This window comes from Parambassis ranga, unplaced genomic scaffold, assembly GCF_900634625.1.
Source record: "Parambassis ranga unplaced genomic scaffold, fParRan2.1 scaffold_21_arrow_ctg1, whole genome shotgun sequence".
NCBI classification, from domain to species: Eukaryota; Metazoa; Chordata; class Actinopteri; family Ambassidae; genus Parambassis; species Parambassis ranga.
The window spans coordinates 613755-627650 of NW_021144767.1; positions in this window are offsets into that span (position 1 = coordinate 613755).

Sequence of the window (13896 nt, forward strand, 5' to 3'; positions counted from 1 at the left end):
TTCCTGTTCTCTGCCATAGAAATGACAGATGATTAATAATAAAAAATGTACAAACATAATTCACAAATTATAACCACTGACATTACTAAGCTTAGACAATAGTGTCCTTTCATGTTGTAGAATTGTTTTTTTCATTGCACTGCTCTACTTCTTACAATTATTCAGTATTGTTAAATGTACACATTTCATTTCTTTCAGGCTGAGCAGCTGTAACCTCTCAGAGAGAAGCTGTGAAGCTCTGTCCTCAGTCCTCAGCTCCCAGTCCTCTAGTCTGAGAGAGCTGGATCTGAATAATAACGACCTGCAGGATTCAGGAGTGAAGCTTCTTTGTGCTGGACTGGAGAGTGCTGACTGTGGTCTGGAATCACTGAGGTCAGGATCTGGTTGTTGATCATTTAAATGCATACCTTAACATTATGTTTGAAGCTTTTCTACATGCAGTTCATGTGTTGACATGTGGAGGCTTTCAGATTGACACTAATGTGCACTGAATTCTACACAAGTAAAAAGATCTTTAGTGTCATTATTCACAACAAATTTCCATTCATTCATTAATAACAACTAATTTGCATTTCTTTCAGTCTGAGCAGCTGTAACCTCTCAGAGAGAAGCTGTGAAGCTCTGTCCTCAGTCCTCAGCTCCCAGTCCTCTAGTCTGAGAGAGCTGGATCTGGATAATAATGACCTGCAGGATTCAGGAGTGAAGCAGCTGTCTCATGGATTAGGGGGTCCAGACTGCAGACTGAAGACTCTCAGGTCAGGATCCAGCTTTTTGATCATCAGTTAAATTCTGCTTCATGTTCATGTTGAAGATCTGTTGGATTTTCCTTCTTTCTTCTTGAGTTCATGACATGTTTTGTACCTCCAGTCTGTCAGGTTGTCTGATCACACAGGAGGGCTGTGCTTCTCTGGCCTCGGCTCTGACCTCCAACCCCTCCTATCTGAGAGAGCTGGACCTGAGCTACAATCATCCAGGAGACTCAGGAGTGGAGCTGCTGTCTGCTTTACTCAACAGTCCAGATTGTAGTCTGAAGACTCTCAGGTACACAGAGACCACAGAGCATGAGTCCTCCTCAGTCTGTCAGTTTAGCTCATATATCCACAGCTGTTGATGGATGGACTGAAACTGCAGAGAAGAAATAATCACTGATCCCTGATGTTCATCTTCCTCCATCATTAAGTGTCCATCATGTTAACTTCACTTTTCTTTATACACGTTCTTCATGTCAAAATACATACAGACTGATTTTCAGTCACACTTAGTGCAGATCAAATACAAAATGATGCCCTACTTATTAATGTCCTCAGCTGTAAGAACCACTGAATTATTTCCACAAACAAATGTTCCTGAAACAATCCATATGTGAAGCTTCAGAGGAGACAACAACACAATGGTAGAAGGAGGAGTTCCTTCAGTCAGAGACAGAGAGCAGGGAGACACTACAATATTATCACTGTAAAAACTACACACAGACATGAGTGAATGTATTTATTTGAAGTGTGTCAGAAACTCTTCCATCCATGACACATGTGAACCAGGCTTGTGTTTGCATATAGAGTGAAAGGAACAAACAGTCAGAGACAGTGTGGCTTGTTTGCTGCTTTGGATAAATGCACAATGCTGAGATCAAACCTACACTGTTGCTGCATGAAGAGGATTTTACAGTAAAGCACTGACAGAGAGCAATATTTCACAGAATGGAGGACATGAATAAACACAGAGCAGATCAGGAGAGACTCTTCTGGAGTCGACACAGATGAGTTTCAGTCTGTTTGTGTGTCTCTGACAAACTGAGGAACTCTGCTTCATGTTGATCAGCAGTTTGGACTCATGTTGGTTAGAAAATCATTCTGACTGTGTTTCTTCCTGCAGGGTGGAGCATGGTGGAGAGCAGTGGTTAAAACCTGGGCTGAGGAAGTGTAAGTTTGACTCAGTCTTTCCTCATGTTATTGTGCATGAGTCAGTGTTCTATCAGTCCATCAGAGCTGTTGTAGCGCAGCCTCGGCGGTTGGATTTCTTTGGTGTTTACTGGAGTTTATTACTCCCCAGCAGGAGTTTTAGGTTCCAGCTTTGTCATTGTCACTGCTACAAACGCCAGTCCTAATTTTCAGCACAATGCAGCATTTCCATTCAACCAATCACAGGGCAGCATTCCAACTGTCATGGCGGCGCCCTGTCAGTAGATAGAAAGTACGTCCAGTCGTCTTTTAAATGAGTGTTTTAGCTATGTGACATGAATAACTTTGACAGTATCCATGGAGCAGTCCTCTTTTCTTCCATGGGAAAAAAGCGGAAGCCTTCCATACAGAATCCCGAAACTCAGCTGGAGGGAAAATACCGGCCACTTCCTGTTCACATACTAAAGAGAAAAACTTTTGTCATGCGGATCAACTGACAGCCGGCGAAATAATATTATTAGAAATACATATATAAATACATAAAATGAGTTTTGTGATGAAATGGATTTATAGCTTTTTGGGTGGAAAAAAGATTTGATTGTTTAATAAATGTTTAAAATCAAAATATAGATTAGATTTTTTGATGTTATTACAAACTCATGATGATATATTACAGTTTGAAACATAAACTAGAAGTTTCATATAAACCCTTTTTGGAAAGAAAACACTTTTTTCTGGATTTATAGCGTTTTGGAAGCAATCTCTTCGTTTGTTAGGCGGGACAGCCGAAACCAGTTAAACAAGCTTTTACTGACAGCTCTGAACAGACCACATTAACTTATCATTCATTTTAGTGCAGCCGCCACAACTTCCATTTCACAAACCATTGTTTAATCTTCATTTATTATATTTCCTTTTATTTTGCTTTGTGCTTTGGTTTCATTCTGTAACACTGGACTTATTTTTATGAAGGTTTGAACTCTGACAGTGTTTGAACAGGAGAGAAAGGAGTATAAAGTGTGTAGTGAGGGCTTCACAGCCTTAAAGCATCTAGAATAACTGTAAAAAAATAAAGCCCATCACTTCACGGATTTCACCTTTTGCGGGTTATTTTTGGAACGTAACCCCGCGATTAACGAGGGACCTCTGATGAGAAGGAAGAGACTGGGCTCTCAGCTGCAGTAAAGGGGGCAGGTCTGGCTCCAACACAGGTTTCAATGTGCAAGATGTCTTGCCCTCACATTCTTCTTCCATTTCCACTTGTCCTGAAACTTCGGCCTTCGCTGTCAACCTTCCTTTTCTTACTCACACTTGCCATTTTAGAAATGGGCAATAAAAAAACACAGATCACTGGCAAACAGGGTGGTGAGAGTTTGACCATGTTTGCTGCCATCTTGTGGTGAAATGTTAAATATATATAAATAATAATCATTTTTAAAGGTGTGATGTCATCCTGTGGACAACAGTACTGGTGGCATATTATGACATTATTGATTTTATGACAGAGGCTTCGGCCCAGTGAACATATGAACTGGACTTTTGGTCTGTTCTACAGGAAGAACCCTCAATGATAATGCACCAACAATCCCAACCAAAGAAAGGAACATAGGGACAGAAGAACCAAACAGGAAAGAAAATAGAAATAACTATTGTATATATAACCTAGAAAATTTCACAAGAAATTTTGAGTGGGCCAATGCGCGCTCACCCACACTCCGCTGCCGGTCCGCCCCATTATATACCACCAAACCTCATTCCTGATCACCGGCAGATGTGAAAGATGCCACTGATGACATTTCATGCTTTTACAGTGTTTCTGATTGGTTTTATATAAGGTTTAATAGGCCCCAAGCTTCTCCATTCATTCTGAATGGAGGAATCCTAAAGATGTGGATGTGACTTTGGCTGCTATTTTATGAAGTTTGGTAAAAGACATGAACATGAGGACTCAGTATGATAAAGTCCAACTCCTTATGAGCAGTTTGCAGTTGAAATGAATATTCTGTGTAGAGGCATGCCAGACTGATAGGCTTCCAAAGTTAGCTGGATTTTGTCAGGGATCTCACCAGTTTCCCATTATTTCCCCAGACGGGGGTTAGGTCAGCTTAAGTGGCTTGCCTGTCAAAACAAAAAGTGGCACAGACATGGGGACTCAATATGTCAGAGGTCTAATGTTTATCTACATTTTACATTCTGAATGAAGGTTCTGTGTGAAAGCATGCCCAAACACCATGCCTTCAAAGTTTGACAGTGATTTGATGCCTGTGGGGAGGGTCGATCGCAGTTTTTCTGGATTTTTTCAAACACCGATTATCCGATTGCTACCAAACCTCAGAGGGTAGTAGTCCTGACCGAGCCGGTCGATTTGATGTATAATTTGTAGGGGTGGCTAGCGCTAGTTAGCTGTGAAATGAATTAGAGGCTTTTATTTTGAAAATCAGTGTGTGTCTGTGTAAGTGTGTGTGTGTGTGTGGGGGGGGGGGGGGGGGTTGGGGACACTCCCTAATGCATGTTAAAACATGTTTAAGTGTTTTATTTTGAAAATCTACACGTCAGAATATCCTGTTATTGTGCAGGGTCTTTTATTTTGAAAATCCATGTTTGTGTGTCTGTGTGTTGGCAGGTGTGTATAGTGTGTGTCTGCATATTTCTGGGTGGCTTGTGTGTAGTTTACCAGGCCTAGTAAGGTGTGTAATGATTTGGAGGCTTTTATTTTGAAAATCAGTGTGTGTGTGTGTGTGTGTGTGTGTGTGTTAGTGTGTGTGTGTGTGTGTGTGTGTGTGTGTGTGTGTGTGTGTGTGTGTGTGTGTGTGTGTGTTTGTGTGTGTTCCTGTATGGGGCTTTTGGATGATGCTCTTTATCCAATGATACAGTTGATGCTGCTGTTCTTCTCATGTTCTAAATGTGTCGTCTGTCTTTACTCACATTGCTGCAAATATCCAGTTTGTGTTTGAACACAAAGCTGATAGTTGTGTGTTTGTTCATTCAAACATTAGTGACAAAAAGTCTGATGATAAACTTTGTATGAATGAACAACACATCAGTCAGTAAAGACAGAATGAAGCCATCAGATGTGTCAGATGATAAACTGCAGCTGTGTCTTTTTCTCTCCATCAGATTTCTGTCAACTTGAAGTCGACACAAACTCAGTGAACACAAAGCTCAAACTGTCTGACAACAACAGGAAGGTGACACATGTGGAGGAGGAGGAGCAGCCATATCCTGATCATCCAGACAGATTTGACAGGTGTCCTCAGCTGCTGTGTAGAAATGTTCTGACTGGTCGCTGTTACTGGGAGGTCGAGAGGAGAGGAGTGGTTCATATATCAGTGAGTTACAGAAGAATCAGAAGGAAAGGAGACAGTGATGACTGCGTGTTTGGAAGAAACAATCAGTCCTGGAGTCTAATCTGCTCTGATCATGGTTACTATGTCGGTCACAATAACAGAGTAACATACATCTCCTCCTCCTCTGGCTCTGACAGAGCAGCAGTGTATGTGGACTGTCCTGCTGGCACTCTGTCCTTCTACAGAGTCTCCTCTGACACACTGATCCACCTCCACACCTTCAGCACCACATTCACTCAGCCTCTACATGCTGGGTTCAGGTTCTGGTCTGGTTCCTCAGTGAGTCTGTGCTGTGTGTAGAAGCAGAGTGTGTGGAAGTGACAGCAGCTTCAACTTTGTGCTTTAAATGTTGATGATGTTTCACTTTCATTTGAATCACTGACTGTGATTTCAGGTCAGAACATGTTTTTGTCTTAGAAGCAGTGAAATGAAGAATGTGAAGCTGAATTTATGATCATGAACTTTGACATGTCCTCACAAATGAAACCCTTACATTAAGAAATGCATGATTCCATGTTGTTATGGCTCTGATATTAAAATGTAGTATTATAATAGGAGTTAATGGACCTAAGTGGAAAACACCATTTAAAACTGCTGCAATACAAACACTAATAACTCCAACTCAATATTTTGGATAAACTTTGACATGACAGATATAAAATAATGCCTGAGCCTCCCAACTTGTAAAATGACTTGTTTTGTGCATGTTTACATGAAATATTTGCATCATGCAATCTACCTGGCATTTAAAGCGTTAAACTCCTCCAATGATGTCATGTTTGGTAGTTCTGAGCAGTCCTGAAGTTGTTCCACATATTGATGCAGAAAAATATGAATCTGTTTTTAGAAGCGGACATTTTTGTCCCTGATGACACAAAGGGTAGTAAATGTGTTTCCCAGTGTTCTGGTGATGGATCAGAAACATTTACATTTGAATTCTAAAATTTGTGTTGAACTGCCCGATTGCCCTTTTTCTCCTCAACCTGTGACGTCGGCGGAACTGCGATCACTCACCTGCTCCTGCCCGGGACGTTAAAAAGAAGCAAAGACACAGAGAAAGACTCAGAGAGACACTGCAGCGCTACCACGCAGCTGTGGACCTTTCTGAACCAACCCTGAAGCACAGCCGGTCAGAGCGCGCTACGATCGCTGCGTTTAACTGCGCTAAATCTTTGTGGCGCAATGACGCTCCGTAAATGTGCGCTTTTACACGTTTATTTTGTGTTTAGTTATTTTGATAAGATCGATTTTAAACATGTGGTAAAAGCATAAATTATTAGTAAAACACTGCTTCAAACTAAAGCTGTGGAATCCAAACATGTTCAGGGACATTAGTGGCAGATGTAGCCAGGTATAAAAAGACCATAAGACCATAAGTGTTATTGAAACACTGCTCACATGAACAGTAGTGAATGTTTGAGCACTTTAATGCCAAGTTCTCAGAAATGATATACTTAGATGTACTGAATGTTGTACAACTGAAAGTTAGATTAGAGATTTGAATAGAGATTAAGATTAATGTCAGAGTTACATGGAAAGACTTATGTTTCTGACATTTGATGTCCTGAATGATGCATCTGAGAATTCATGGTGTTGAATGTCATTTTCTGACCTGGTCTGTAGGTCAGGGTTTTTTTGAGGACGGATGTTGTCCAGGACCAACATCTGTGCTGAAACCGATGGCGAGCCAAGTCCCCTGAAGAGATTCCAGCACCGAGTAGATATCCACGTATACACACCCATTCACACTTACATCACAGAACAAGCATCCTTGGAACAAGGTGAACTGCCGTAACTCTACAACCCATATACCTGAGACCATTGTGATTTTGGTTTAAGGGCCCAACGGGAAATCTGTCATTTTTATAGTGTGCACACTATTTCTTTTTCTTTTCCTAACTTTTTTTATATATTATACTATATATACTTATACTTATATATACTTTTTTATATTTGATATTTTTGTACAAACCAGACAAATGATCTTGTCATTTGTAATAATATAAGAGTGGCTGCTCAACTGTTCCTCTTGTGTCTGCCTCATTATTGCTGCTCAGCACAGTGGCTCCTGTCCAATTTGGTTTCTTCTGGTTCTGGTCCAGATTTCATCATTATTATACTGTAATTCACTTTTATACTGTTAGAACTGGTTACACAAACTGTCTGTTCAAATCATTGACAGTAAAAACTATGGACAGAGCCTCCGTGACGTCACCCGTTTGTTTCTGAAGAGCCGTTTTGAGGCTCGGTGGGAGGTTCCAGGACTTGATGACCGCCGCCATGTTGGCAGCGTCACGTCAACTAAAACTCCGATTATGGACAAAGAGGGAGAGCACGAGCGGGGTTTAGGGGGGCGGGCGATCGTGGAAGCAGGAAACTCACACTGTGATACGTCAACTGTCTGTCACTCAAGCGGCAACGCCCATAATTAGGCGTAATTTTAAGTCTGAATACAATTGAAACGAGTGAGTTGTAAAAAAATTCACCCTCCCTACAATTGACACTAGAAGAGAACCTATCATCTGAGACCAGAGTGGTTTTTTGTACCAGGCTGTAAACATGTTTTTTTCTGCTGTGAAGTCGGCCATTTTAACATGGGAGTCTATGGGAAATGACTCGCTTTTGGAGCCAGCCCCCAGCTGTTGCGGCGTGAATTACAAGTTTTGACACTTCCGCATGGGCTTCAACTTTGAGCCCCGAAGGTTGCCGCTTGGTTCAAATACAGTCCTTCATTTAAAGTGCACTTACCTACATAGTGTGCTAAGCTAGCTGCTAAAATATGCACTGTCACTTTCATCTTTCAATTCTGAACATTTGTTTGTATGTTTTTTTGAGGTTTTTCACCTGATCTGATCTGATCTGAACCTGATTCTGACACTACAAGATTCAATAAAGCAAAGCAGAAATAAAGCGATGACTGAGTGGAGTCCAGCTGACCTTCAGTCACAAAGAGTCATCCTTTCAAGTGGAAACACTGCAAAACCATATAACACTGGACAATGTGTCTACAGAGAGTCTCTGTTACACAAACTGTGCCATATGCACCAACACAGATACAATGGTGCCGGGTAAAGAGGCAAAAATACCCACTGGACAAAGAAGTCCACAGTGACCTGAGGGTTAAGTGCATCCAAAACCTGCTCACACTGCAAGATCTGTGTTCAGGTGTGTACAGTGAGTTGCTGTTAAACTCTTCTTAAGGTGACAGCTGCATTTGCAGACTGAGTGAAAGCACATTCAGGGATTTTTCTACTAAATATTTGATGTGTACAAATGATTATTTTCTACCTACATTTCTCACTGTTAATGTCATTTTAAAACATGTTCTGGTCATCTGGAGTATTGTTGCTTCCACCAACACTAAACACATTTATTGTAAATATGTAGCTCATGATAGGACCAACAAGGCAAAGTTTAAATGTTGCTGTGTCAGACATTTACAAGCAGATCACAGTGAAGATGAGTCTGATGGCGGACTGCAGGAGTCACCGCCTGTACCGTTCCTGGAGCAGCAGAGTTTTTTAGTGTTATCATTCCATAGGTCATCATGCTTTTACACATAATAAACCTATACTTATTAAAGCTATTTATAAATGATATTATGTATTTATTGTAAAACATTTATTATAGTTTCCTGTTAAATATTCCTCGGTGTCAGTTTGATATTACATCCTTGAACCAACCAATAAATAAATGTCCCTGAGACGGACCATTATTCATCTTGAAGAGTTCAACATGTGTATTATTACACTGCATCTTACAAAAGATAAAAGATGATATTTATTTCAGAAGAGACTGATTATTCTGTGCATCAGACAGAGTGATGAGCAGCAGAGGCAGAGGATGAGGAGCCGCTCTTTAGAGGACACTGAGGTGGCTCTTAAAGAGCCGCTGTGGTTTGAGGAGCCGCGGACACTTCAAGCTCTCTCTCCGTGGATGCAGCGGGCCAGCTGGATGTCTTTGGGCGTGATGGTGAGCCTCTTGGCGTGGATGGCGCACAGGTTGGTGTCCTCGAACAGGCCGACCAGGTGCTGGCCTCCTGCAGAGCCATGACAGCGGAGCTCTGGAAGTAGTCAGCTCCATGTTTGATTATTCTAGATGCTTTAAGGCTGTGAACCCCTCACTGCACACTTTAAACTCCGTTCTCTCTGTTTAAACACTGTCAGAGTTCAAACCTTCGTAGGAAATAAGTCCAGTATTACAGAATGAAACCAAAGATCAAACCTGTTTTCAGCAGCATTCTGCATTCTGGAGATGGACTGACACTGGTCTACGGACTATCCGGACCAGAACTCAATGAGCTGTAAGAGAAAAACAAGGTGAGAGGTGAACTGGTTATAGGAGGGACCACTGTAATGCAAACATGTGATTTGCTGATTCTGGTGTTTTTAGGTTTTAATTTAAATTCCACAAAATCATTTATTTGCATTCAATTATTTTTGATTGTAACCATATATAATTCATACTTCTGTCTGTGTTCTAAGAGTCTTAAAAATATGTGGTTTCCTTTTTATTTACAGTGTGCATGTCATGTGACTTATGAACGTACAGTTTGTGCATATATATAAACAGTTTGATTTCCAGGTTGATGCAGCAACAGCTGCTGCTCTGACACCATTGTTCATGTCTTCCTCTCTCTGCACTGTGTTAACACACCTGAATGCTGCAGAGCATCTTCTTCTTTCCTGCTAAATAAATAATGGCCCTGTGGTCTGGTGGTGTCGGTTCACCTTGGACAGCGATGGACAGGAGGACAGGAAGGTCCGGCTGCTCTCAGCTGGGACCTGTGTGTGTCTGGGTGCACACACACCTGCAGTCTGCCCACAGTTACTGACGTAGCCACTCCGTCACACCCCAGCTGACACATGACCGCACCAGGTGGCTGCTGCTATGACAGATGGTGGTTGTCAGCATTCCTCGTTAGTATAGTGGATAGTATCTCCGCCTGTCACGCGGAAGACCGGGGTTCGATTCCCCTACGGCGAGAAAGACTTTTACCAGCAGATAGGATGATACTGACCCTGTACATTGCTGCTGCAATAGAAAACATTTCCCAGTTTGGGATAAATAAAGTATTTGTTCTGTTCTGTTCTGTTCGTCTTGTGTCTTGTGAGCTTTAGATTATATTATTTCTTGGGCTCTGTGCTCTAAGTGTCTTAAAAATATGTGGTTTCCTTTATTTACAGTGGTGCATGTCATGTGACTTTACTTATGCAACATGTATGATAATGTTCTGTCTCCTCTCATTTCCAGACGTGCAGCCAAAAACATGTGCAGTGATGATATGTGACGGTATCATCATGGTCTCAGAGAGAAGAGCTGAGTGTGTCTGTTCTGATCTTTGTTGTGTCTCTTCTCCTCTGTAGTTTCTGCTTGTTGCTCCGTCACCCGCCCTCTGCTGGTGAGCCGCGTCATTACACACAACCTCTGCTGCTGTCAGACTGTATAATAACCACTTCTGATAGGAGCAATATTCACACACCACAGTGTACAACACATTATTTATTTAGTTTCTGATGCACTATGTACAGTTTTCTTACAGACCACTTCTCCCTCCACTCACCTGTGCAATAACTGTTCATATGTAAACTGTTGATGATTCTATTCTATATTTTATTGGTAGTTTATTTTATCATATATCTTTTCTTAACTTATCCTTTGCTGTCTGTACCTGCTGTTGCAAAAATGCAATTTCCCCATTGTGGGACTAATAAAGGTTTCTTAATCTTAATCTTAAGACTGTCTGGAGGACACACAGAGTGGACATGGGTCACAGAGTGCTGCTGCTGTTTGTGTCTCTGCAGCATGGGCAGCTGCTCCTGCTCCACTCGTCACCGGCTGATTGTTCACACCTGTGATCAGTCATCAGCCAATCCTGCTGCAGCTTCCATCTAGTATATGTGTCCAATGGAAGCTGAGCAACATGTCAGCTACACACATAGAAACACTACACATAGTTTGTCATATAAATAACATGGATTGAATCATGTTGTACAGTCAATGGAAACAAAAAGCACTGAGAGTGGTGCTGGTAGTGCAGCAGTGGATGGAGGCTGAAGTGCTGCCACCTAGTGTCAATATTTGGTATTAACTCTGACTACATATTCCACCTTTAACTCTCTGCCATATATACTGTGCCATGTGTGAAGTGATAATAACATGTGAATGTGAATTTATTATAAAGAACTTTACTTATTATCCCTGTTATAAGTGAGCAGTGTGTGTGTATGTGTGTTTGATGGAGTGTGTAATGTCTGCTCAGTGTTACTGATGCTGCTGTGTGTGATCTGAAAACTGATCAAACTGTGATGTGTCTGATGCTGACAGAAGAATCAGAGGTCAGACAGTCGGATCCTCCTCTGTGACACCTTTAACATCATATCAGAAATCTCTGTCTGCTTCTGGTACATGCAGCTGATCACCAGCAGGGGGCTCACTGCTTTGCTGTCACTCAGGGGGCCTGTTCTGTCTGCCACTGGGATATGACGAGGTGAACTTCAGAGTTTGAATAGATTTCATTTGTCATGTGTTTATGATCATTTTATGAATCAGTTCAAATAAAGGAGACTCACTGAAGTCACAGTTTAGTGTTTTAATACTTATACACACTTATTTTGAAGCTGCTATCAACTTGATGAGTCTTCCTGTTGAAGCACGAGGCAGGACGTGTGTCAGAACATCCATGAACTGAGTAGATTAAGAGGAAAAGCTGATGTGTCACAGCTGCTGGTTGTGTTCTTTCAGTGTCTCCATCTTGATGAAATGAGGCGTTTTACTTCCTCCAAGTAGAGTGGACCTGGCTCACAGAGTGCTGCTGCTGTCTCTGTCTCTCTGTGAGCAGCATGTTAAACAGCAGGCTCTGAATAGTGACGTCATGATGTCACAGTCACATCAGTCTAATCTCCCAATCTGAGAGAGAGCTGTCATCAACAGCAGGAAGTGCAGGAAGCTCATGGTGTGCAGGCCTCTGATGTGTGGAGGCTGTCGGCTTGTAGCAGCCAACAAGAAGGGAGTTTGTAAAAGTTCTCTGTAACTTTAGATGTGAGGATTCAGAAAGAACTTAGATCAGATATGTGCAGCACTTGTGCAACAGATACTCCAACAGTGACAGCTCTTCTGAAGAAAGCCTGAGGAGCTGAGACCTGGATGAGACACTGATACAGCTTTGCTCTGCTGACAGGAAGGATGAAAGCTGACCACACACACACACACACACATATAGACACGTGCACACATATAGACGCAACACACACACCAACACACACAATCATACACACACTCTTACAGACATGCACACACATTTATTGTCACACCGGCTCAGAAAGTGTGACACATTGGGGAGGACAAACACAACCTTAACCGTTTGACCATTTTATTGAAGAAAGAACAGTAGTTGTACACCAACAATTGACAAACAAGGAAATGTGCAAACAAAATACACCGCCATGCCTGCAGCAGGCTGGAGAGAGCAGCCCTCCTAGTAGGCCAGACGGGGAGAGAGAGAGTGAAGCAAACAGACTGGGAACTCTTAAACCGTCTCCAGCTCGTCAGCACAGGAGAGCTGCATAAGCTCAGGATCAGCTCCACCCAGCAACCTCCTGCACACACAGGGGAGAGACAGCAGCAACAACACAACACTCCCTGAGAGGCCAACACAGGGCCACAATATAGACACTGACACACACTAACAGACACACACACATACACACAATACACTGCTTCAGACACACACACTGCCTGCTTCAACTGTGGAAAGGCTTCCTGTGCATCAGTACAACAGGCTGTTGGGCCTTTGCAGGATCCTGCAGGGTCGACCCCAAAGTTCAGACTCACAGTTCACAGCAGGACTGAGCTGGATGCAGTCACAGCTCCTCACTGTGTGCAGCAGCTGGACTGAGCTGAACACTGGACTCAGACAGATTCAACATCCACACGTCAGTCACTGGAAGCCTTCAGAATGCTTCTCTCCTCACTCAGCTTCCAGTCCAGATCCCATACCTTACTGCAGGTGAGTGACGGACCTGTCAGCTGTGTGTTAGAAATGCATGAATAAACAGCAGCTTCATGTTGATGCAGGACGTATGAGGGCGGAACACTGATGAGATGAAAAGATTCAGAGGAAAAGGCAGAAAGAGCAGAGCTGATAAGTCACATGACAGATGCACTGACACGCTCTCTAGTCAGCTCCTCCACCAATCAGGCGCTGCCTCGCTGCTCATGCAGCCAATCAGCTTGTAGCAGTACATTTAAAGCTTTCCTCTCTCTGCTGTCAGCTGTCATTCCAGATCACCTTTGAGAGCAGAACCCCCCAGAGGGCTGGACCTGACTGCTGTCCTGATAAAGACCTGAGGAAGACTGTTTGGAGGACACACAGAGTGGACATGGGTCACAGAGCGCTGCTGCTGTTTGTGTCTCTCTGGAGCTCCGGTAGGACTCTGCTGCCATGACGATGTCTTTATAAGAGCTGGGAGAAGAGTGTGTGAGTTTATATTTGTTTTTTTTACTGACAATCTTATTACGGATAATGCTACTAAGGATCACAGTGGAATTAGTCTGATTGTTTTTAAAGTTGTTATTATAGCAGTTTATGTTCACTGTGTATGCAAGTCCACACTGGATGTTCCTTTTTAGGATTAACATTTATGGAGCCC